Source organism: Lampetra fluviatilis, chromosome 6 (genome assembly GCF_964198595.1).
Source record: "Lampetra fluviatilis chromosome 6, kcLamFluv1.1, whole genome shotgun sequence".
In the NCBI taxonomy this organism is placed as follows: Eukaryota; Metazoa; Chordata; class Hyperoartia; order Petromyzontiformes; family Petromyzontidae; genus Lampetra; species Lampetra fluviatilis.
This window is the reverse complement of record NC_136280.1, coordinates 18,126,124-18,152,359: the sequence shown is the minus strand read 5'-3', so window position 1 is coordinate 18,152,359 and position 26,236 is coordinate 18,126,124. Positions and strand designations below refer to the sequence as shown.

At 47.6% G+C, this 26,236-nt stretch overlaps 1 protein-coding gene across 2 annotated transcripts in view; it reads left to right on the top strand.

Moving 5' to 3' along the window:
- The first annotated feature begins 11,689 nt into the window (after nt 1–11,689).
- LOC144932938 (uncharacterized) overlaps nt 11,690–26,236 on the top strand; it is a 59,994-nt gene continuing 45,447 nt past the window's right edge. Inside the window, exon 1 of one of the 2 annotated variants that reach the window (XM_078857338.1) lies at nt 11,690–11,994. The gene's annotated coding sequence lies outside the window, so the exon portion shown is untranslated. Of the gene's footprint in view, nt 12,026–26,236 lie in introns of both variants that reach the window. The other variant, XM_078857337.1, reaches the window with a different exon arrangement.

The following is a 26,236-nucleotide window of genomic DNA, read 5'->3' as shown; positions in this document are numbered from 1 at the left end:
TTGAGATATACACACATGGAGTTGCACACACATATATGGACGTACACACACACAGCGACTCACACACACACACCGACTCGCACACAGCAATACGTGGACTAAAACACACATTGATGTAAACACACATATGTACTTACACACACACATATGGACTAAGACACACACACATGAACTTACACATACATAGACTGACACACACATAGCCCTACACACATACACATATGGACTGTGACACACAGATATCTACTTTACATACACAGACATGGATTAACACACATATGGACTCACACACAGACGCATTGACTTACACACACACATCGAGTGACACACACATGTATAGACTTACACACACATGTGGACTAACACACACACATATGAACTGACATACACATCGAGGAACACGTACACAGATCGACTGACACACACACATGGACTAACACACACACATAAACACTTTGACGTTGTCCGTTCGAAAAAGACACCCACATGGAGTTAAAGACACGCATGGCTCTACACGCACACACATGTAATAAAGGACTCGACCGCTTGTATCTGTCTCCGTGTCCTTTATTTGGGTTCGTATACTTTTCCCACACGGCCCTCGCTCAGAGTCTCCCCCGCTTGGCAGCTCGACCTCTGCCTTCGCTCCCGTAGCCTTCCGCGCTCCTGCAGCTCCGCTGCAGGTCCTTGGTGCAGCCTCCGGCTGCTCTCACAGCAGCTCCACCGCTGCTCCCCGTTCCTCCGTGCTCGGTCACCGCTGGCTGGCGGTGCCGAGTCTTACCGTGTGTGGCGATCTCGCCACTCCTCAACCTCAGCCCTGCGTGGCCTCTGTGGCGATCTCGCCATCTCCAACCTCAGCCCTGCGTGGCCTCTGTGGCGATCTCGCCACTCTCTCTGTCTCTATCCCCAACTCTCTCTTCCACCCCGCTGGCTGGCGCCGTCATGAGCCCCTCAGCCACCAGGCTGAGGCACGGCGACCACCCAACGTGTTCTCCACTCTTCACTCCCCCGACTGACCCAGATGTCTTCCTGTCTCCCCGCTATAACATCTCCCCCCACGTGACCCTGACTCCTCCCTCTCGGATCGTCACATCCGACCCGCCCATTTACGCCCGCATTACACCAACCTCCCCCGTAGAGAAAATTCCAGCCGTCCTCGGCTGAAACAGAACAAAATAATGCGGGCGAAGGCATCACAAGCAGGAGTCCCCCAGACACAACGGAGATTATAACAACACAAGTAACGAAAGGGGAGGGATCAGGAACCGGAACAGAACAACAAGAATAATAATAGCACAAAGCACAACAACGGCAACCGACACGCAAGAATGGCACACGCGCACAACCCAGAAATGTGGTGTCTTAGAGCGTGTCCATGTTGTTGTTCCATCCGCTCGGCTCAAATCCAACATCAAAGAGCAAGTGGTAGAGCAGAATGACGAACGGGCGCTCAATTGCTCCTTTAAGTCCTCATCCAGTTAGCACACCAGGTAACACCCAGTGTGGCAGGCGCCGAAAATCTGTGACGAGAAGGAGAATCCAATCCCCTGAGGCACAGCACAACAACGCACATCCGCATGTCGTACACGACAGCCACCCGGCCCCAGGGTAGTGGAGATGATGTAAATCCCGCCCGCTTAAGAAAACCCCAATAATTACCCAAAATAACCGCGATGGATGCCCCAGTATTTACATTTTAACAACAATATTATTTACACGTGACAACAACAACAACAAAAAATTCCTGCTCTTGCCCACCAGCAGTCCTCCCTTGAGGACCAGCACAGACATCACACGTACACAGCATGTACCCATGGTCACTCTCAACAAAACCCCCAGTCGCACACCCTCGCGTGGAGAGAGCCACGCTCCCCAGCGGTAACGTTTAACTCGCCCTAACCCTCACCGTGGTCGTCAAACCACAGCAACATCCACTGATCATACTCTCGGCTAGTGCTATTCCCTTACTATCCCATCAGCGATGGACACACACCAGCATCTTATAGTCTGACGCTTTATAGCCAAGGGAAGATCAATCCCTCGGCAAGGCCAGACACCAACGACCCCCCCCCACGGGGTAATGTTCTCTTATAGAGACAATAACAGCCTAACCCAGATCCCGTGAGCCCCCGGCACACCAGGTTCAGTCTGCCACCGCACAACTTAACCATGACTCCCCGAGCCATATGAGCACACGGCCCATTAGTTTGAGACATACCACGGAGGTTTCGCCTCCGGGCTGTCAGGTCAGCCATCGGCCATAGGCCGATGTGACCACAACTCGTGCATCACCCAATCAACAATGGCAGGCATAACAGATGGAATATTTGCCCCACCGAGGTTTTTCCCGCGCGCTCAAAATGGTGGCCCCCTTCGCCAAGCGCGTTCTCGCAATATCTCGCGCGCACTCAAAATGGCGGCCCTTTGCGCAAAGCGCATCGTCGCCATACCCCGCGTGTGTGCAAAATGGCGGCCCAACGTGCGAACACGTGGCCAGTTTTCTCCGTGCGTGCACCCCAGCTGCCATTTGCTGGGGGTCACAAGACGCATCCCCCGTCACGTTGTAACAACCCCACCAATGATAGACGCACAGCCCCAGCTTGCTGCGCACAGCAGTCATATCGGGGAAATTTTAACCAATATTTTACCAAAACACATTGGTTACACACACCAACCCGCAAAGCAACTCCTGGCTGCCTGCAATCAACCGAATGAGCGACGCCACTTGGCGCCAATTTACGGTCCCATCACCCTTAACATCTGAGCCACCCACAACGGCGTCATCGCGCACCCTCATTTAAAAAAAAACTCAATTACCTATAATATACACGCAATTTCGTGTGCACAACACCCATACAACCAAATTTTTGGGTCCCCCTCGAATTTGTTACCAATTTCCAAACAGGTACACACAAATAATAACAATCCCAACCCCAATAGTCAACCACTGCATCGCACCCCATAACCGTACAGAACAGTGTAACAGCACATGCAGTCAGCATATCGCGATCACACGCGTACATTTAAGCACAATAGCAAGCAGATCTGCAGGCAACCAACACACCATTAATCTTGTCGTAACTTTGCAGCAACAACACACATATTCTCTCTCTTGCAAACAAACACATCGCACACAGCACCTCGCAGCACAATACACCAAAAAAAAAATATTTTTCAATTAAGCCCGTCGCACACGGTAACCCACGAGATGGTACAGCGCAGGATACCCGACGCCATCAAGATAACAACTCCACGCCGCAGCGTACACACACACTATTTGACACTCAGCAAGCACAGCAGACTCTCCTTCCATCCTCAACACACACACATACATACTAATTGACACCGAGCAACAAGCAAATAGCGCGTTCATCCAGAACACACACACACACAGCCCGAACCGCGCTCCGCACGCTCGAGACATGACAAAAATCGCCCCCCGGCACACGAAAGATGGGTGAGGTGTGTGTTAAGGCCGGGTGCGTATCGTTACGACTCGCCCGGGGCTGCAGCAAGCAGAGGACGGCAGGGTGGTAACTTGAGACGCCTCACAGAACTCGTTCAGCGACTTGACTGCTCCGTTGTCTCGCACCCGAGCCAGGACGGGAGAGCTCCCGCCCCAGCAGCTGCAGCGTCGGCGTCCTCTCCTCGCAGCTCCTCCTCGCAAAACAGCAGCTCACAGCAGGCTGCTCACCCCGCGGCACCTCCAGATTGCAGTGCAAGGCTGCCTCTCCACCGCGATGTTGAAGATGGCGGCGTTTTCCCGCCGCGGTGAAGACAAGATGGCGGCTTCCCGCCGTTTCTCCCCTGCCACGCCCAAGATGGCGTCTTCGTGCCGCGTGGCAGATGGCGCTGGCAGCGCAGGAAAGGCGGACGCCTGCGGATCACCACCGGGCCTCCCCGACGCCGTCCTCGGCGTGGTGAGCTCACACAGTTGCGCCAGCACGATTTTCAAGGTCTCCATCTGCGCCGCCATCTGTCTCCATCGTAAGTTGGCGTCCTCCGGCGCAGACAGGTCCACCGACGCGGCGACATCTTGCTCACCCGGACCCGTACTCATTCCAGCACGGATCTCCTCTTCCATCGCAGGCAGGTCCACCGTCTGAGGAAGGTCGTCGTCGTCGGATGATGTAGCAGATGATGGCGCAGGAATATTCTTTCTTCTGAGCTTGTTTGACATGCCGTTTCACTTCTGACACCAGTGTAATAAAGGACTCGACCGCTTGTATCTGTCTCCGTGTCCTTTATTTGGGTTCGTATACTTTTCCCACACAGCCCTCGCTCAGAGTCTCCCCCGCTTGGCAGCTCGACCTCTGCCTTCGCTCCCGTAGCCTTCCGCGCTCCTGCAGCTCCGCTGCAGGTCCTTGGTGCAGCCTCCGGCTGCTCTCACAACAGCTCCACCGCTGCTCCCCGTTCCTCCGTGCTCGGTCACCGCTGGCTGGCGGTGCCGAGTCTTACCGTGTGTGGCGATCTCGCCACTCCTCAACCTCAGCCCTGCGTGGCCTCTGTGGCGATCTCGCCATCTCCAACCTCAGCCCTGCGTGGCCTCTGTGGCGATCTCGCCACTCTCTCTGTCTCTATCCCCAACTCTCTCTTCCACCCCGCTGGCTGGCGCCGTCATGAGCCCCTCAGCCACCAGGCTGAGGCACGGCGACCACCCAACGTGTTCTCCACTCTTCACTCCCCCGACTGACCCAGATGTCTTCCTGTCTCCCCGCTATAACATCTCCCCCCACGTGACCCTGACTCCTCCCTCTCGGATCGTCACATCCGACCCGCCCATTTACGCCCGCATTACACCAACCTCCCCCGTAGAGAAAATTCCAGCCGTCCTCGGCTGAAACAGAACAAAATAATGCGGGCGAAGGCATCACAAGCAGGAGTCCCCCAGACACAACGGAGATTATAACAACACAAGTAACGAAAGGGGAGGGATCAGGAACCGGAACAGAACAACAAGAATAATAATAGCACAAAGCACAACAACGGCAACCGACACGCAAGAATGGCACACGCGCACAACCCAGAAATGTGGTGTCTTAGAGCGTGTCCATGTTGTTGTTCCATCCGCTCGGCTCAAATCCAACATCAAAGAGCAAGTGGTAGAGTAGAATGACGAACGGGCGCTCAATTGCTCCTTTAAGTCCTCATCCAGTTAGCACACCAGGTAACACCCAGTGTGGCAGGCGCCGAAAATCTGTGACGAGAAGGAGAATCCAATCCCCTGAGGCACAGCACAACAACGCACATCCGCATGTCGTACACGACAGCCACCCGGCCCCAGGGTAGTGGAGATGATGTAAATCCCGCCCGCTTAAGAAAACCCCAATAATTACCCAAAATAATCGCGATGGATGCCCCAGTATTTACATTTTAACAACAATATTATTTACACGTGACAACAACAACAAAAAATTCCTGCTCTTGCCCACCAGCAGTCCTCCCTTGAGGACCAGCACAGACATCACACGTACACAGCATGTACCCATGGTCACTCTCAACAAAACCCCCAGTCGCACACCCTCGCGTGGAGAGAGCCACGCTCCCCAGCGGTAACGTTTAACTCGCCCTAACCCTCACCGTGGTCGTCAAACCACAGCAACATCCACTGATCATACTCTCGGCTAGTGCTATTCCCTTACTATCCCATCAGCGATGGACACACAGCAGCATCTTATAGTCTGACGCTTTATAGCCAAGGGAAGATCAATCCCTCGGCAAGGCCAGACACCAACGACCCCCCCCCACGGGGTAATGTTCTCTTATAGAGACAATAACAGCCTAACCCAGATCCCGTGAGCCCCCGGCACACCAGGTTCAGTCTGCCACCGCACAACTTAACCATGACTCCCCGAGCCATATGAGCACACGGCCCATTAGTTTGAGACATACCACAGAGGTTTCGCCTCCGGGCTGTCAGGTCAGCCATCGGCCATAGGCCGATGTGACCACAACTCGTGCATCACCCAATCAACAATGGCAGGCATAACAGATGGAATATTTGCCCCACCGAGGTTTTTCCCGCGCGCTCAAAATGGTGGCCCCCTTCGCCAAGCGCGTTCTCGCAATATCTCGCGCGCACTCAAAATGGCGGCCCTTTGCGCAAAGCGCATCGTCGCCATACCCCGCGTGTGTGCAAAATGGCGGCCCAACGTGCGAACACGTGGCCAGTTTTCTCCGTGCGTGCACCCCAGCTGCCCTTTGCTGGGGGTCACAAGACGCATCCCCCGTCACGTTGTAACAACCCCACCAATGATAGACGCACAGCCCCAGCTTGCTGCGCACAGCAGTCATATCGGGGAAATTTTAACCAATATTTTACCAAAACACATTGGTTACACACACCAACCCGCAAAGCAACTCCTGGCTGCCTGCAATCAACCGAATGAGCGACGCCACTTGGCGCCAATTTACGGTCCCATCACCCTTAACATCTGAGCCACCCACAACGGCGTCATCGCGCACCCTCATTTAAAAAAAAACTCAATTACCTATAATATACACGCAATTTCGTGTGCACAACACCGATACAACCAAATTTTTGGGTCCCCCTCGAATTTGTTACCAATTTCCAAACAGGTACACACAAATAATAACAATCCCAACCCCAATAGTCAACCACTGCATCGCACCCCATAACCGTACAGAACGGTGTAACAGCACATGCAGTCAGCATATCGCGATCACACGCGTACATTTAAGCACAATAGCAAGCAGATCTGCAGGCAACCAACACACCATTAATCTTGTCGTAACTTTGCAGCAACAACACAAATATTCTCTCTCTTGCAAACAAACACATCGCACACAGCACCTCGCAGCACAATACACCAAAAAAAAAATATTTTTCAATTAAGCCCGTCGCACACGGTAACCCACGAGATGGTACAGCGCAGGATACCCGACGCCATCAAGATAACAACTCCACGCCGCAGCGCACACACACTATTTGACACTCAGCAAGCACAGCAGACTCTCCTTCCATCCTCAACACACACACATACATACTAATTGACACCGAGCAACAAGCAAATAGCGCGTTCATCCAGAACACACACACACACAGCCCGAACCGCGCTCCGCACGCTCGAGACATGACAAAAATCGCCCCCCGGCACACGAAAGATGGGTGAGGTGTGTGTTAAGGCCGGGTGCGTATCGTTACGACTCGCCCGGGGCTGCAGCAAGCAGAGGACGGCAGGGTGGTAACTTGAGACGCCTCACAGAACTCGTTCAGCGACTTGACTGCTCCGTTGTCTCGCACCCGAGCCAGGACGGGAGAGCTCCCGCCCCAGCAGCTGCAGCGTCGGCGTCCTCTCCTCGCAGCTCCTCCTCGCAAAACAGCAGCTCACAGCAGGCTGCTCACCCCGCGGCACCTCCAGATTGCAGTGCAAGGCTGCCTCTCCACCGCGATGTTGAAGATGGCGGCGTTTTCCCGCCGCGGTGAAGACAAGATGGCGGCTTCCCGCCGTTTCTCCCCTGCCACGCCCAAGATGGCGTCTTCGTGCCGCGTGGCAGATGGCGCTGGCAGCGCAGGAAAGGCGGACGCCTGCGGATCACCACCGGGCCTCCCCGACGCCGTCCTCGGCGTGGTGAGCTCACACAGTTGCGCCAGCACGATTTTCAAGGTCTCCATCTGCGCCGCCATCTGTCTCCATCGTAAGTTGGCGTCCTCCGGCGCAGACAGGTCCACCGACGCGGCGACATCTTGCTCACCCGGACCCGTACTCGTTCCAGCACGGATCTCCTCTTCCATCGCAGGCAGGTCCACCGTCTGAGGAAGGTCGTCGTCGTCGGATGATGTAGCAGATGATGGCGCAGGAATATTCTTTCTTCTGAGCTTGTTTGACATGCCGTTTCACTTCTGACACCAGTGTAATAAAGGACTCGACCGCTTGTATCTGTCTCCGTGTCCTTTATTTGGGTTCGTATACTTTTCCCACACAGCCCTCGCTCAGAGTCTCCCCCGCTTGGCAGCTCGACCTCTGCCTTCGCTCCCGTAGCCTTCCGCGCTCCTGCAGCTCCGCTGCAGGTCCTTGGTGCAGCCTCCGGCTGCTCTCACAACAGCTCCACCGCTGCTCCCCGTTCCTCCGTGCTCGGTCACCGCTGGCTGGCGGTGCCGAGTCTTACCGTGTGTGGCGATCTAGCCACTCCTCAACCTCAGCCCTGCGTGGCCTCTGTGGCGATCTCGCCATCTCCAACCTCAGCCCTGCGTGGCCTCTGTGGCGATCTCGCCACTCTCTCTGTCTCTATCCCCAACTCTCTCTTCCACCCCGCTGGCTGGCGCCGTCATGAGCCCCTCAGCCACCAGGCTGAGGCACGGCGACCACCCAACGTGTTCTCCACTCTTCACTCCCCCGACTGACCCAGATGTCTTCCTGTCTCCCCGCTATAACATCTCCCCCCACGTGACCCTGACTCCTCCCTCTCGGATCGTCACATCCGACCCACCCATTTACGCCCGCATTACACACACATGGACTCAAAGACACACACATGGACTCACACACACACATCGAGGGGCACAGCAATCCCCGATGATGGCACAGCTATCAGTATCGCAGTACTACGTATGAGTAAATAGCGTAACGCGAGCGATGGAAACAATAGAAATGCATTGAAAAAATAATCAGAAATCACAGACTGGCAGTAGACCGTGGCAGCGTTATAAAAGCTCAGCAAAAAATGGGGAAATTGAGCAACCCAAAAATCCAAAAAGAGTTTTGTGTACACAAACATAATTATTGTAACATGTCAACTTGTTTCATAATGGTAAACAATGAAGCATATTTTTGATCAGCACACAAACATTATGATTGTAATGTTTGTCAACTAATATGTTTAACAATAGTAAACAATGGGCTTGAGTTGTTAGCGTAAGAAGCAAGGAAATTTTCACTTACCATAGGCGTGTTGAGGCCTTGTGCCACGCGTAGCCCCCCGTCCTGGCCTACATTGGTGAGGCAGCGGAGTTGGCACGTTGGCAGGCTAGGGGCTGGGCCGATACCCCCCCCCTCCCCAGCATCCCCTGCCCGTGCAATAATAATGCTATGTAAGCAGTAAAATATTATTATCTACGGACTCTGTAGTATAAACTAGACGCATCGTGTTGGGGGGGGGGGGGGGGCGAAGAGGACATGACACTGTGAAGAAATGTCCGAGGCGTTATGTGTGTATGTGTTGGCTGTTAAACGCGTAAAAGGAAATGTCCCCGTGAGCTGGAGCGAAGGCTCATGACTTGGCAGGGTCCGCCCCCCCCCTCCCACGCAATTCGCGTCAGTTGGTACGGTCGATGTCGCGCAATAAGTAAATAATTAATAATAGAAACGGCACAAATGTGTTAATTAAACTACTTTAAAGTTTAGGGATGGGAAAACGAAATAGCCTATTCCCACCGCGGGGCTTAGGGCGTGCCGCCTGGCAATAATTTTTCTACATATAGCCCACCGTCCGAGAGCCAAATCCCCCGCAAGAGCAAGCACGCGGAGACTTTTATATATAGGATTGCGCCCCCCCCCCCCCCCCCAAATACAAAAGTCTATTTTTATAATTTTTTAATGTGTACAGTCTGAAAAATACCCACATGCCAAATTTCAAGTTTGTTGCATATCGGGAAGTACGCTAAACATTTTGAACAGACACACATAATCACAAATGTCTCTTTTATATATGTAGATTATAATGTAAGTACTTGTATAGTAATTACTCGCTTAACACAATTTTGCTTAGCACTTTTCACGAACGCATCAACTACTCTAAACGATGAATTATTGTATTTGTAAAATTCACAGTTCCCAGAAGCCTCACTATTATTTAAATTAGATGAAAAGCTTCTATTGATAGAAAATGTCAGTATTATTATTATAGCATAACGCCGGGAGTGGTGAAACTTACCTGTGATTCATAACTTGGCATAAATAATGCAATGACGCACAGAAAGCGTGGTATGAGGTGAAGTTTCTAATACATGTACCATGAAGGAGGGTCATTGGCCAAAATACCCCCTCCTACATACATTTCCCTTTAAAGCACGCATAGTTATTGATCTCCTCAGCTGGTCATATGTTATTGTGCTCCTGTATCCATTTATGCTGAAGTTCTTTGGCACCATATGCAGCCAACCACGATAATCGGAGGTGCGGGGAAAGGACAACAAACGAAGCACAAAAAGCAGTTCTATGGAAATTAGTTTTCAGTCTAGATTAAAAAGTGCATAGCTCTAGTGGCTTAATTCTAGATTTGAAGCTTTCGTGACTGCAAGGATTCATATTCTTAGGTTTTTTTCGGTAAAGTCACGTAAGTAGTGGCTTCCTAATATCAGAAGATAGACGGCCGCAAAAGCGCTTCTGAAAGCACGTGTTGCAGTAGCCGTCTTTGTTCGATGGTCAGCCAAAAGCTGCTGTGAGAATTGGAATTCGCGAGATTGTTTATGCTCCAGGGTAGCCTACGTAACTTCATTTTTTTAAATGTAATATCACGAGTAAATTAGTTTCAACGTCCGAAATAAAAGGTATAAACGTTGTCATTATTTCCGAATGAAGCAACTGGACATGTGACCGACTGGACATCTGTGAAAAAAAGTTTAATAGGTCATCGAATTCCTCCAGTATAGATACATATTCTTATTCTGAACTTGCATTTGCATCACAGCCCCGCGGACCTACTTGGTACGCTGAAGTCGAATCCTACGCAGTTGCTCCCAGTGCTCACCGACATCGCTTACCCTCAAATCTGTCATGAAATAGGAGCCGTCCGGGGGTGCCAAAAAATTATCAACCCACACATTGCAATACATCGGGACATAAACCCAGCACCGCTTGTTCACCTAAAATAACGCCACTCCTTCTGGATCACAGTAGAAGCCTCACTCCAAACCACAAATACAAATGAATGCGAGTTATGTAAGCGAGACTGGCCTGTGGCTGACGTAAAAAAAAAAAAATCTCATACATGACCCCGACCATCGAACCTCCCGGTTTCAACCTTCTGTAATGTGAGGATATATCCGGCTCAATGAAGTATCACAACTCGTCATGATGATTGGCTCTGCCGGTCCCGGGTTATAGCCAATGGGGGGAAGCCTAGGGGCATGGCCCTGACGTAATGGAAAGGTGACAGCTGTAAGTAAGGGATTGGTTCTGCTGGCTTTGGCCACAGCCAATGGGGAGATGAGTCAGGGGCGTGGTCCCGGCAGCTTACGAGGGGGCCTGGAATATTCCATGGAGGCTAACCAGGATTGGTGGAAACGTACCACATGACCCGGGTATTAAATAGGGGTGGAGACGAACGACACGTGGTCGGAACGAGAATGAACAGAGCAAGGGGGCCACACGGGAGCGGGGCTCTGGGTTGCCACGTGGTCCTCTCACGCTGCCTGCCAGCAGTGTGAAGGAAAGCTGTAATACAAGTTGAATAAAAGACGGATTCCAGAAGTCGCCTCAACGATCTTTATTACATTGGTGTCAGAAGTGGGGTTCGAACCCACACCTCCATTCGGAGACCAGATGTGCGACGGCCCGTACGCAGGCAAGGAATGAGAGGTATGCGCGTCGATCGCGTACTGACATGCCCTGGTCGGTGGGCGATATGGAATGGCTCCATTGCCCTCAGGTGCCGGTGGGTATGTCCCCTAAACTGCACAAGCCTTGGTGGGGGCCTGTGAGGCTGGTGGACATTTGGAATCCCCAGAGTATTCGCATCCAGTACGGCCAATGTCGTTGGTATGTCCATTCGTCGCGACTCAAACCCTACGTTGACCCGCGTGCTGGCCCTTCATCTCCACTTGTTGACCTGCCGGGGTCTGGCGTGCCGAATGTGCCACTTGCCTTGCCCGTTGATCCCCAGCGGGGCTGTGTTATACCCCCCGCAGATTAACAGATTTTGAGGGACGATGCGACCCCGGACGTCCCTCCTCCAACGGGACCTGTCCCAGATACAACGGAAACCGAACATTATTCTTCTTCTCCACGGCGACCACCTCCTGCTGATCAGTCGGCAAGGCAACCACGCGTGAACAACGGAGAGGGTCCGGCGTCGCGCACGCGGTCGAAATCTCTCCCGTTTCGCTAATATTGATTGCCTTGCGCTCTGTCACCCTGTTGTTACTGTGCTACAGGGGCGCCCTAATGTATGTCTGTTGTTAAATGTTTTGAATTTCCCGGCACGTAGACGCCTACTCCCCCCTTACCTTGTTAATGCGTCTTAGACGCCCTAATAATTTTCCTAATGGGATTCGGCTTGTCACCCTTTTCCCAGCCGAGACGGCTGACTTTTTACACCGGGGGGGGAGGTGGGTGATGTAATGTTAGGATATATCCGGCTCAATGACATATCACAACTCGTCATGATGATTGGCTCTGCCGGTCCTGGGTTATAGCCAATGGGGGGAAGCCTAGGGGCGTGGCCCTGACGTAATGGAAAGGTGACAGCTGTAAGTAGGGGATTGGTTCTGCTGGCTTTGGCCACAGCCAATGGGGAGATGAGTCAGGGGCGTGGTCCCGGCAGCTTACGAGGGGGCCTGGAATATTCCATGGAGGCTAACCAGGATTGGTGGAAACGTACCACGTGACCCGGGTATTAAATAGGAGTGGAGACGAACGACACGTGGTCGGAATGGGAACGAACAGAGGAAGGGGGCCATGTGGGAGCGGGGCTCCGGGTTGCCACGTGGCGGTGCGTCTCTCTCTATCTATCCTCTCACGCTGCCTGCCAGCAGTGTGAAGGAAAGCTGTAATACAAGTTGAATAAAAGACGGATTCCAGAAGTCGCCTCAACGACCTTTATTACACTTCCATGCCGCCAATGGCGGACCATCAACCGAATCCGGAGACATGGCCGATGCGGCCACGTGATGCAAAAATGGCACGTAAAATAGTTGGTAGCTTGTGAGTGCGGCCACGAATCCCAACCCTATCGACCGCATCGTAAACTCTCCGCTGCTGATGCTGCTGTCTTTACTCCTTTAAAAGGAATGGACGAGATCCGCTCTGCTTCTAAACAAATAATTGATAGGATAACAAATCTAAAAGGACATCTTCTAATCTGCTGTTATTAATCCATACGAAAGAAGAATATTTTTCGATTTAAAGCTTTCGTGACTGCAGGGATTCATCTTCTTGGTTCTTTCGGTAAAGTCACGTAGAAGGGAAATAATAAAATAATAAAAATAAAACATAATTAAATAATTCTCACGACGTTTCGGCCACAACGTAAGCAGCCGTCCTCAGGTGAAGAACAGGTCTGTCGGAAAGACAGTGTATGACACTATCTTTTCGATTTAAAGCTTTCGTGACTACAGGGATTCATCTTCTTGGTTCTTTCGGTAAAGTCACGTAGAAGGGAAATAATAAAATAATAAAAAAATCAACATAATAAAATAATTCTCACGACGTTTCGGCCACAATGCAAGCAGCCGTCCTCAGGTGAAGAACAGGTCTGTCGGAAAGACAGTGTCAGACACGAAGAATACTTCGATAAGTCTAGCATTGTGTATATCACATCACGTACAATACGCTGTGTACAGTATCTTCCATATATGTGTTCAAAGGTCTTCATCAAAGGCATAGATCGTGACATAGCCAACACGGTGGCATGTAGATTAGTATCGACAAGGCTTGGAATTTGCAACTCACTACTCTATGGGATATTTGCCATAAACGTTACCAATCTGCAGCATGTACAACATTGATTTGAAGCTTTCGTGATTGCAGGAATCCATACTCTTTGGTTATTTCGGTAAAGTCACATAGGTAGAAAGATAAAACAAAATAAAAAATAATATATCACGACGTTGCGATCGCAATCGCAAAGTGTCGGTGGTAATGGGTCAGTGGGTTGAAAGATTATCAAGGACTCGCTCTCTACAATATCGACGCTTGTGTCTTTGTTGTTGCTGTGCTAACACAGCACCATGTATCGCCCGTGTAAAATAGCCGGGCGACTTGGCTAAACGTAACCATCATCATCATCAACCGGGTAACAAATCAAAATAAACTCGACCTTCACCGTGCGTCTTGTGTGCAGTGATTGAGAGACAATGGCCAAAATGACTTCCTTCCGTCTACACCGGGGTGGGAAATTGTATGAATGTGGGTGTGAGGAGGGGGTGGCGGTAGTGTAACAGTTAGCGCGCTGCACCATGAGCTCGGCGACCCGAGTTTGATTACAGCTCACGGCCCTCACCAGTGACGATTATCTGAAGCGGTCATGGGCATCCCCTAGGTCGGCTCAGCCTCAAATGAGTACTTGGTGTAGTGTATAAAAAAAACACCACTGGGGAGACAAAGGCGATCGGGCGTGGTGCTGGCCACCCACCCCCTCGTGTGCCGTACCGACCTTCATAGGTGCTCGCAAACAGCACTTTCCCCACCAGTCTGTTAAGTCCATATGGGGGATCTTTGTATTTGTTATGTACCCACCAAGCATATCAGGGGCTATCCGTGCTGACTTTTCTCCGAGGTTCCCCCGCACCTCGGATTAGCACGTGTGGCAACGTATGGTCTAAAAAGAAGTTCAGCATCCATTAATACATACTCACACAGAGACATATAGACGCACACAGACACCCATAGATTCACACAGCAGATACCTTTAGTTTGTTGTCCTCACCGCACTTCCGAATAGCATGTTTGGCAACGTACGGTGCAAAAGAAGTTCAACAACAGACCTACATACACCTGTCACAATCCTACATTTAAATATATCACTTCACTTATATACGTGATTAGCTAACCTGGGCGTGTTAACGTAAATTTTCTGTGCTACTTGCCAAGATCACTTGAATGTTTTTTTTGCAAGAATGCGTCTGCAAAGTTGGGATCAGTTAGCTGCTGAAACTTTGTGTTTTTCTCCACGGTCATCCGCCGGGCATTCTTGTTAAAGAGTTGAAGGCTAAAGGTTTTTTCTTCTTTTTTTCGAGTAAAAACAAATGGAATGAGCGTGCTCCATTGTGAACATGCTCAATTGTTCGTCTCTCCTCGCCCCGTGTGGGTCATGGGGATTTTTTTTACCATACCTCGCCGTGCTGGTCAATGCGGGTTAGCGAAAGGGCGGGGATGTCACCAAACCCTATCCTGGCGGAGAGCATCGACTGAGGTGCATAGAAGTGCAGCGGCAACAGAAACGCGTACTGCTGCACTGCCCTCTGCTGCCTGCGACTCATGCTCACGGCAGCATGGGCAGCCGAGAGCACCCCGCTACGCCCGGTAGGCATCCAAACTGCACCACCATCCAGGCTTTCTCCTGCTCAGCTCTTGTGATTTCGCGAGGTAGATGGCGTATTCGGATCACAATAATGCACTGTATTTAAATGCCCATACGTGTCAGTGTTATTAAATGGGTTACGGTTCAATAACAAACGGGAAGCGTTGTTAAACTCATAATTAAAAATTAACCCGTAAAAACAAAGTTTTTCACTATAAATCCTTTATATGCGTGGCATCGGTTTTATTTTATTATTCATTTCTGTTTTTCTTGAGTAAGAGTTTCATTTTTATCACATTGGTATTTTAAATTAAATATGAAAAAAAAAATGTCCTAAAAAGTGGAAAATTTTGGAAAAAATTTTTCACGAAAATAAATTGTCACGCACAACGAGTCTGTGTGCAAAATGTCAGCTCGATTGGATCACGGGAAGTGGGTTAAAAAACGACCGAAAGATTTGCACGGTCGTAAGCGCGCAAGCAAGCAAGCAAGTGAACTTAAATTTCGATTTAAAGCTTTCGTGACTGCAGGGATTCATCTTCTTGGTTCTTTCGGTAAAGTCACGTAGAAGGGAAGTAATAAAATAATAAAAATAAAACATAATAAAACAATTCTCACGACGTTTCGGCCACAACGCAAGCAGCCGTCCTCAGGCGAAGAATGAGACATTATCAAGCTAGGAGCTTATATAGGTGTAGCGAGGAGGAGCGCCTTAACAAAAGAATGTGCATATGAAGAGGAATTTAGCATACCAATGGGCAACGTGTAGGAGGTGGGCGGAGGTGTTTCAAAGTCCCATTATGCCCATGCATTATGCAGGATCAACAGCACCACGGGGGGGGGGCGCAAGGAACAGCGTTAATAAAGGAAAGGAATGTTAATGATATCTAGCTGAATTTACCAAACAACCACGTAGAAAACCAAAGTAAAAACAACATAAAAAACTAAAATATAAACTGATACTTACTATACTCTACAATAAGCTGAGTTACTAACAACAAATAATAAATTACAATTCTACGTCGTAAGAAGTATAAAATATACTTCCATCTAAACTTTATTCTCTTAGCATATACAGTACTATATACTGCCATAGATAAACCCAACGTTAAATTATATACTGTATTGCTGTAAACCACCTTATACTTTATACATTTTAATATAACACTATGTATTATTCAACTCACCCTAATGTGTATCGAAATTGTTTATTACGTCCTTCCAATGATTGCTAAGCCTGAATCCATCTTCTCGGTTAAAATTGTCTCTGTGTTTGTATATGTGGATCGCCTCATGAACGAATCTCTCATGATAGCCAGATGGCTTGCAGAGAACCTCCGTCTTGGAGAAGTCAATGTCATGTGAGCCCACTGAGTTGTAACAGTGGTCTGCCACGGCTGAGGTGTTTGTCCTACCGTGTTTTAGATCAGCTTTATGTTCACGAATGCGGTCTGAGACGTGTCGTTTGGTTTCCCCAATGTAACTGCTACCACAGAGGCAACTTAGTTTGTAGACGCCAGGGTACTGTATGTCTGGAATCACATCTTTTACAGACGGTACCAGATCACGGATTTTATGTACTGTGTTGAATCGGACCTGGATCTTGTGTTTAATCAGGATTTTGGAGATCTTTTTTGTGACCCCAGCAATGTAGGGTAAGGTGATGGTCTTGAAAGGCTCCTCAACAGGATCCTTCTTGATGGTTGGAGTGATGGCTTTGCGGATTGTGTAGTCGGAGTAACCATTAGCCTTAAGAGCTTGGCGTACGTGTTTGAGTTCACTGGAAATGTGTTCATGGTCGGAGATGCATTGGGCTCTATGATATAGAGTTTTGATGAGGGAATTCTTCTGGGATGGATGGTGGTGGGAATCCGGTTTTAGATAAGCATCCGTGTGGGTGGCTTTCCTGTAGACAGAGTGGTTCATTGAACCATCAGGTCTCCTTTTGATTAGGACATCCAAAAAGGGTAGCTTGCCATCATTTTCGACTTCCATGGTGAATCTGATGGCTGGGTGTATGGAATTGATGTGGTCGAGAAATTGGTCTAGAGCAGGCCGGCCATGTGGCCAGATGACAAAAGTGTCGTCTACGTACCTCTTCCATAAGGTCGGGCGTAGAGTGGCAGTCTGGATGGCGTCCGTCTCAAATTTCTCCATGAAGATGTTGGCTACAACCGGAGATAGGGGGGAGCCCATTGGGGTGCCCTCAATTTGCTTGTAGAAGGTTCCATTCCAGGTGAAGTATGTATTGGTTAAGCAGTGTCTCACCAGGGGGGGTACCCCAGCATTCAGTCCTTGATGAACCAAGTCTTCAATGATTGCGATGGTGTCAGGCAACGGCACCTTGGTGAACAAGGAAACCACATCAAAACTGACACGCAGGTCGTCTGGGGACAGGGCAATCCCCTTGATTGTCGATACCAGGTCAGTAGAGTTTAGTACTGCAGAGGTGGTTTTTCCAGTGAAAGGCCGTAGGATTTCGGACAAAAAACGAGCCAGTTTGTAAGTGGGGGAGTTGATAGTAGAGACAATGGGACGAAGAGGTGTATCTTCTTTATGTATCTTTGGCAAGCCGTACAATCTTGGTGGCCTGGCTGCAGAAGGTTTCAACGAGAACTGTTTGGTCTGATCAATTAATGCGGTTGAAGCAGAAATGATGTTGTTGGTTTTGGAGACGAGGCTGTTGGTGGGGTCTCTTTTTATTTTTGTATAGCTGCCATCGTTGAGTAGTTCTTGAATTTTGTTGTTGTATTCTATTTTGTCCATGATGACAGTGGCATTGCCTTTGTCGGCTGAGAGGATGACAATGTCATCCCTCTTTTTTAATTGAGCTAATTCAAAACGCTCATCTTTGCTGATGTTGCTAGCTGGCATCTTAGCGTTTTTGAGGGTTACAGAGATTTCAGATCTTGCTACGTCTGCAGCGATGTGACTCAAGCCCTTGAGAGCTACATCTACTCGAGCAATTATATCATTAACTGGTATGTGTCTAGGTGTGACTGCAAAGTTTAGTCCTTTGGCTAAAACGGATTTCAAACCTTCAGAAATAGGACTGTTACTGCGATTAATTACGACTTTGTTAACATCTAGCTTTTCAATGTGTGGGTCCGGTTTCTTGTTTGAGAGGCGGTTGAATTTGGAAATCAAGTTGTCCTTACATTTAGTCGACATAGCGGCAGCTGAAGAGGCAGTCATTTTTTCCACGTGTTCCCAATCCGATGTGGACATTGTTGCACTCAAAGATAAGTGTGATTTGTAGAGTGTCTTGTCTAACTGATCTAGTTTGGTGCGCGTAAGTCTGATTTTCTCTGAGATAAGAGCTAAGCTAGTTCTAGACAGAATTCGTTTCGCATTAGAAGAAGTTACAGCAGCAGATGTTAGTGTAAATGCGTTTGGTATTACCTTAGAGTCGCGGCATCTCTTCAGAAAGGTGAGAGACTCGATTAGCTGAGCCTTCTTATCCCGGAGCTTGTTGAAGGATCTCAAAGTTATGTGAAAACCCTCCCCGTAGAGGCGGTTAAATTTCGATTTAAAGCTTTCGTGACTGCAGGGATTCATCTTCTTGGTTCTTTCGGTAAAGTCACGTAGAAGGGAAGTAATAAAATAATAAAAATAAAACATAATAAAACAATTCTCACGACGTTTCGGCCACAACGCAAGCAGCCGTCCTCAGGCGAAGAATGAGACATTATCAAGCTAGGAGCTTATATAGGTGTAGCGAGGAGGAGCGCCTTAACAAAAGAATGTGCATATGAAGAGGAATTTAGCATACCAATGGGCAACGTGTAGGAGGTGGGCGGAGGTGTTTCAAAGTCCCATTATGCCCATGCATTATGCAGGATCAACAGCACCACGGGGGGGGGGGGGGGGGCGCAAGGAACAGCGTTAATAAAGGAAAGGAATGTTAATGATATGTAGCGGCATTTACCAAACAACCACGTAGAAAACCAAAGTAAAAACTACATAAAAAACTAAAATATAAACTGATACTTACTATACTCTACAATAAGCTGAGTTACTAACAACAAATAATAAATTACAATTCTACGTCGTAAGAAGTATAAAATATACTTCCATCTAAACTTTATTCTCTTAGCATATACAGTACTATATACTGCCATAGATAAACCCAACGTTAAATTATATACTGTATTGCTGTAAACCACCTTATACTTTATACATTTTAATATAACACTATGTATTATTCAACTCACCCTAATGTGTATCGAAATTGTTTATTACGTCCTTCCAATGATTGCTAAGCCTGAATCCATCTTCTCGGTTAAAATTGTCTCTGTGTTTGTATATGTGGATCGCCTCATGAACGAATCTCTCATGATAGCCAGATGGCTTGCAGAGAACCTCCGTCTTGGAGAAGTCAATGTCATGTGAGCCCACTGAGTTGTAACAGTGGTCTGCCACGGCTGAGGTGTTTGTCCTACCGTGTTTTAGATCAGCTTTATGTTCACGAATGCGGTCTGAGACGTGTCGTTTGGTTTCCCCAATGTACACAAACGCATTTACACTAACATCTGCTGCTGTAACTTCTTCTAATGCGAAACGAATTCTGTCTAGAACTAGCTTAGCTCTTATCTCAGAGAAAATCAGACTTACGCGCACCGAACTAGATCAGTTAGACAAGACACTCTACAAATCACACTTATCTTTGAGTGCAACAATGTCTACATCGGATTGGGAACACGTGGAAAAAAATGACTGCCTCTTCAGCTGCCGCTATGTCGACTAAATGTAAGGACAACTTGATTTCCAAATTCAACCGCCTCTCAAACAAGAAACCGGACCCACACATTGAAAAGCTAGATGTTAACAAAGTCGTAATTAATCGCATTAACAGTCCCTTTTCTGAAGGTTTGAAATCCGTTTTAGCCAAAGGACTAAACTTTGCAGTCACACCTAGACACATACCAGTTAATGATATAATTGCTCGAGTAGATGTAGCTCTCAAGGGCTTGAGTCACATCGCTGCAGACGTAGCAAGATCTGAAATCTCTTTAACCCTCAAAAACGCTAAGATACCAGCTAGCCATCCAGACTGCCACTCTACGCCCGACCTTATGGAAGAGGTACGTAGACGACACTTTTGTCATCTGGCCACATGGCCGGCCTGCTCTAGACCAATTTCTCGACCACATCAATTCCATACACCCAGCCATCAGATTCACCATGGAAGTCGAAAATGATGGCAAGCTACCCTTTTTGGATGTCCTAATCAAAAGGAGACCTGATGGTTCAATGAGCCACTCTGTCTACAGGAAAGCCACCCACACGGATGCTTATCTAAAACCGGATTCCCACCACCATCCATCCCAGAAGAATTCCCTCATCAAAACTCTATATCATAGAGCCCAATGCATCTCCGACCATGAACACATTTCCAGAGAACTCAAACACGTACGCCAAGCTCTTAAGGCTAATGGTTACTCCGACTACACAATCCGCAAAGCCATCACTCCAACCATCAAGAAGGATCCTGTTGAGGAGCCTTTCAAGACCATCACCTTACCCTACATTGCTGGGGTCACAAAAAAGATCTCCAAAATCCTGATTAAACACAAAATCCAGGTCTGATTCAACACAGTACATAAAATCCGTGATCTGGTACCGTCTGTAAAAGATGTGATTCCAGACATACAGTACCCTGGCGTCTACAAACTAAGTTGCCTCTGTGGTAGCAGTTACATTGGGGAAACCAAACGACACGTCTCAGACCGCATTCGTGAACATAAAGCTGATCTAAAACACGGTAAGACAAACACCTCAGCCGTGGCAGACCACTGTTACAACTCAGTGGGCTCACATGACATTGACTTCTCCAAGACGGAGGTTCTCTGCAAGCCATCTGGCTATCATGAGAGATTCGTTCATGAGGCGATCCACATATACAAACACAGAGACAATTTTAACCGAGAAGATGGATTCAGGTTTAGCAATCATTGGAAGGACGTAATAAACCATTTCGATACATATTAGGGTGAGTTGAATAATACATAGTGTTATATTAAAATGTATAAAGTATAAGGTGGTTTACAGCAATACAGTATATAATTTAACGTTGGGTTTATCTATGGCAGTATATAGTACTGTATATGCTAAGAGAATAAAGTTTAGATGGAAGTATATTTTATACTTCTTACGACGTAGAATTGTAATTTATTATTTGTTGTTAGTAACTCAGCTTATTGTAGAGTATAGTAAGTATCAGTTTATATTTTAGTTTTTTATGTAGTTTTTACTTTGGTTTTCTACGTGGTTGTTTGGTAAATGCAGCTACATATCATTAACATTCCTTTCGTTTATTAACGCTGTTCCTTGCGCCCCCCCGTGGTGCTGTTGATCCTGCATAATGCATGGGCATAATGGGACTTTGAAACACCTCCGCCCACCTCCTACACGTTGCCCATTGGTATGCTAAATTCCTCTTCATATGCACATTATTTTGTTAAGGCGCTCCTCCTCGCTACACCTATATAAGCTCCTAGCTTGATAATGTCTCATTCTTCGCCTGAGGACGGCTGCTTGCGTTGTGGCCGAAACGTCGTGAGAATTGTTTTATTATGTTTTATTTTTATTATTTTATTACTTCCCTTCTACGTGACTTTACCGAAAGAACCAAGAAGATGAATCCCTGCAGTCACGAAAGCTTTAAATCGAAATTTAACCGCCTCTACGGGGAGGGTTTCCACATAACTTTGAGATCCTTCAACAAGCTCCGGGATAAGAAGGCTCAGCTAATCGAGTCTCTCACCTTTCTGAAGAGATGCCGCGACTCTAAGGTAATACCAAACGCATTTACACTAACATCTGCTGCTGTAACTTCTTCTAATGCGAAACGAATTCTGTCTAGAACTAGCTTAGCTCTTATCTCAGAGAAAATCAGACTTACGCGCACCGAACTAGATCAGTTAGACAAGACACTCTACAAATCACACTTATCTTTGAGTGCAACAATGTCCACATCGGATTGGGAACACGTGGAAAAAATGACTGCCTCTTCAGCTGCCGCTATGTCGACTAAATGTAAGGACAACTTGATTTCCAAATTCAACCGCCTCTCAAACAAGAAACCGGACCCACACATTGAAAAGCTAGATGTTAACAAAGTCGTAATTAATCGCAGTAACAGTCCTATTTCTGAAGGTTTGAAATCCGTTTTAGCCAAAGGACTAAACTTTGCAGTCACACCTAGACACATACCAGTTAATGATATAATTGCTCGAGTAGATGTAGCTCTCAAGGGCTTGAGTCACATCGCTGCAGACGTAGCAAGATCTGAAATCTCTGTAACCCTCAAAAACGCTAAGATGCCAGCTAGCAACATCAGCAAAGATGAGCGTTTTGAATTAGCTCAATTAAAAAAGAGGGATGACATTGTCATCCTCTCAGCCGACAAAGGCAATGCCACTGTCATCATGGACAAAATAGAATACAACAACAAAATTCAAGAACTACTCAACGATGGCAGCTATACAAAAATAAAAAGAGACCCCACCAACAGCCTCGTCTCCAAAACCAACAACATCATTTCTGCTTCAACCGCATTAATTGATCAGACCAAACAGTTCTCGTTGAAACCTTCTGCAGCCAGGCCACCAAGATTGTACGGCTTGCCAAAGATACATAAAGAAGATACACCTCTTCGTCCCATTGTCTCTACTATCAACTCCCCCACTTACAAACTGGCTCGTTTTTTGTCCGAAATCCTACGGCCTTTCACTGGAAAAACCACCTCTGCAGTACTAAACTCTACTGACCTGGTATCGACAATCAAGGGGATTGCCCTGTCCCCAGACGACCTGCTTGTCAGTTTTGATGTGGTTTCCTTGTTCACCAAGGTGCCGTTGCCTGACACCATCGCAATCATTGAAGACTTGGTTCATCAAGGACTGAATGCTGGGGTACCCCCCCTGGTGAGACACTGCTTAACCAATACATACTTCACCTGGATTGGAACCTTCTACAAGCAAATTGAGGGCACCCCAATGGGCTCCCCCCTATCTCCGGTTGTAGCCAACATCTTCATGGAGAAATTTGAGACGGACGCCATCCAGACTGCCACTCTACGCCCGACCTTATGGAAGAGGTACGTAGACGACACTTTTGTCATCTGGCCACATGGCCGGCCTGCTCTAGACCAATTTCTCGACCACATCAATTCCATACACCCAGCCATCAGATTCACCATGGAAGTCGAAAATGATGGCAAGCTACCCTTTTTGGATGTCCTAATCAAAAGGAGACCTGATGGTTCAATGAGCCACTCTGTCTACAGGAAAGCCACCCACACGGATGCTTATCTAAAACCGGATTCCCACCACCATCCATCCCAGAAGAATTCCCTCATCAAAACTCTATATCATAGAGCCCAATGCATCTCCGACCATGAACACATTTCCAGTGAACTCAAACACGTACGCCAAGCTCTTAAGGCTAATGGTTACTCCGACTACACAATCCGCAAAGCCATCACTCCAACCATCAAGAAGGATCCTGTTGAGGAGCCTTTCAAGACCATCACCTTACCCTACATTGCTGGGGTCACAAAAAAGATCTCCAAAATCCTGATTAAACACAAGATCCAGGTCCGATTCAACACAGTACATAAAATCCGTGATCTGGTAACGTCTGTAAAAGATGTGATTCCAGACATACAGTACCCTGGCGTCTACAAACTAGGTTGCCTCTGTGGTAGCAGTTACATTGGGGAAACCAAACGACACGTCTCAGACCGCATTCGTGAACATAAAGCTGATCTAAAACACGGTAGGACAAACACCTCAGCCGTGGCAGACCACTGTTACAACTCAGTGGGCTCACATGACATTGACTTCTCCAAAACGGAGGTTCTCTGCAAGCCATCTGGCTATCATGAGAGATTCGTTCATGAGGCGATCCACATATACAAACACAGAGACAATTTTAACCGAGAAGATGGATTCAGGCTTAGCAATCATTGGAAGGACGTAATAAACCATTTCGATACACATTAGGGTGAGTTGAATAATACATAGTGTTATATTAAAATGTATAAAGTATAAGGTGGTTTACAGCAATACAGTATATAATTTAACGTTGGGTTTATTTATGGCAGTATATAGTACTGTATATGCTAAGAGAATAAAGTTTAGATGGAAGTATATTTTATACTTCTTACGACGTAGAATTGTAATTTATTATTTGTTGTTAGTAACTCAGCTTATTGTAGAGTATAGTAAGTATCAGTTTATATTTTAGTTTTTTATGTAGTTTTTACTTTGGTTTTCTACGTGGTTGTTTGGTAAATGCAGCTACATATCATTAACATTCCTTTCCTTTATTAACGCTGTTCCTTGCGCCCCCCCGTGGTGCTGTTGATCCTGCATAATGCATGGGCATAATGGGACTTTGAAACACCTCCGCCCACCTCCTACACGTTGCCCATTGGTATGCTAAATTCCTCTTCATATGCACATTCTTTTGTTAAGGCGCTCCTCCTCGCTACACCTATATAAGCTCCTAGCTTGATAATGTCTCATTCTTCGTCTGAGGACGGCTGCTTGCGTTGTGGCCGAAACGTCGTGAGAATTGTTTTATTATGTTTCATTTTTATTATTTTATTACTTCCTTTCTACGTGACTTTACCGAAAGAACCAAGAAGATGAATCCCTGCAGTCACGAAAGCTTTAAATCGAAATTTAACCGCCTCTACGGGGAGGGTTTCCACGTAACTTTGAGATCCTTCAACAAGCTCCGGGATAAGAAGGCTCAGCTAATCGAGTCTCTCACCTTTCTGAAGAGATGCCGCGACTCTAAGGTAATACCAAACGCATTTACACTAACATCTGCTGCTGTAACTTCTTCTAATGCGAAACGAATTCTGTCTAGAACTAGCTTAGCTCTTATCTCAGAGAAAATCAGACTTACGCGCACCGAACTAGATCAGTTAGACAAGACACTCTACAAATCACACTTATCTTTGAGTGCAACAATGTCCACATCGGATTGGGAACACGTGGAAAAAATGACTGCGTCTTCAGCTGCCGCTATGTCGACTAAATGTAAGGACAACTTGATTTCCAAATTCAACCGCCTCTCAAACACGAAACCGGACCCACACATTGAAAAGCTAGATGTTAACAAAGTCGTAATTAATCGCAGTAACAGTCCTATTTCTGAAGGTTTGAAATCCGTTTTAGCCAAAGGACTAAACTTTGCAGTCACACCTAGACACATACCAGTTAATGATATAATTGCTCGAGTAGATGTAGCTCTCAAGGGCTTGAGTCACATCGCTGCAGACGTAGCAAGATCTGAAATCTCTGTAACCCTCAAAAACGCTAAGATGCCAGCTAGCAACATCAGCAAAGATGAGCGTTTTGAATTAGCTCAATTAAAAAAGAGGGATGACATTGTCATCCTCTCAGCCGACAAAGGCAATGCCACTGTCATCATGGACAAAATAGAATACAACAACAAAATTCAAGAACTACTCAACGATGGCAGCTATACAAAAACAAAAAGAGACCCCACCAACAGCCTCGTCTCCAAAACCAACAACATCATTTCTGCTTCAACCGCATTAATTGATCAGACCAAACAGTTCTCGTTGAAACCTTCTGCAGCCAGGCCACCAAGATTGTACGGCTTGCCAAAGATACATAAAGAAGATACACCTCTTCGTCCCATTGTCTCTACTATCAACTCCCCACTTACAAACTGGCTCGTTTTTTGTCCGAAATCCTACGGCCTTTCACTGGAAAAACCACCTCTGCAGTACTAAACTTTACTGACCTGGTATCGACAATCAAGGGGATTGCCCTGTCCCCAGACGACCTGCTTGTCAGTTTTGATGTGGTTTCCTTGTTCACCAAGGTGCCTGTGCCTGACACCATCGCAATCATTGAAGACTTGGTTCATCAAGGACTGAATGCTGGGGTACCCCCCCTGGTGAGACACTGCTTAACCAATACATACTTCACCTGGAATGGAACCTTCTACAAGCAAATTGAGGGCACCCCAATGGGCTCCCCCCTATCTC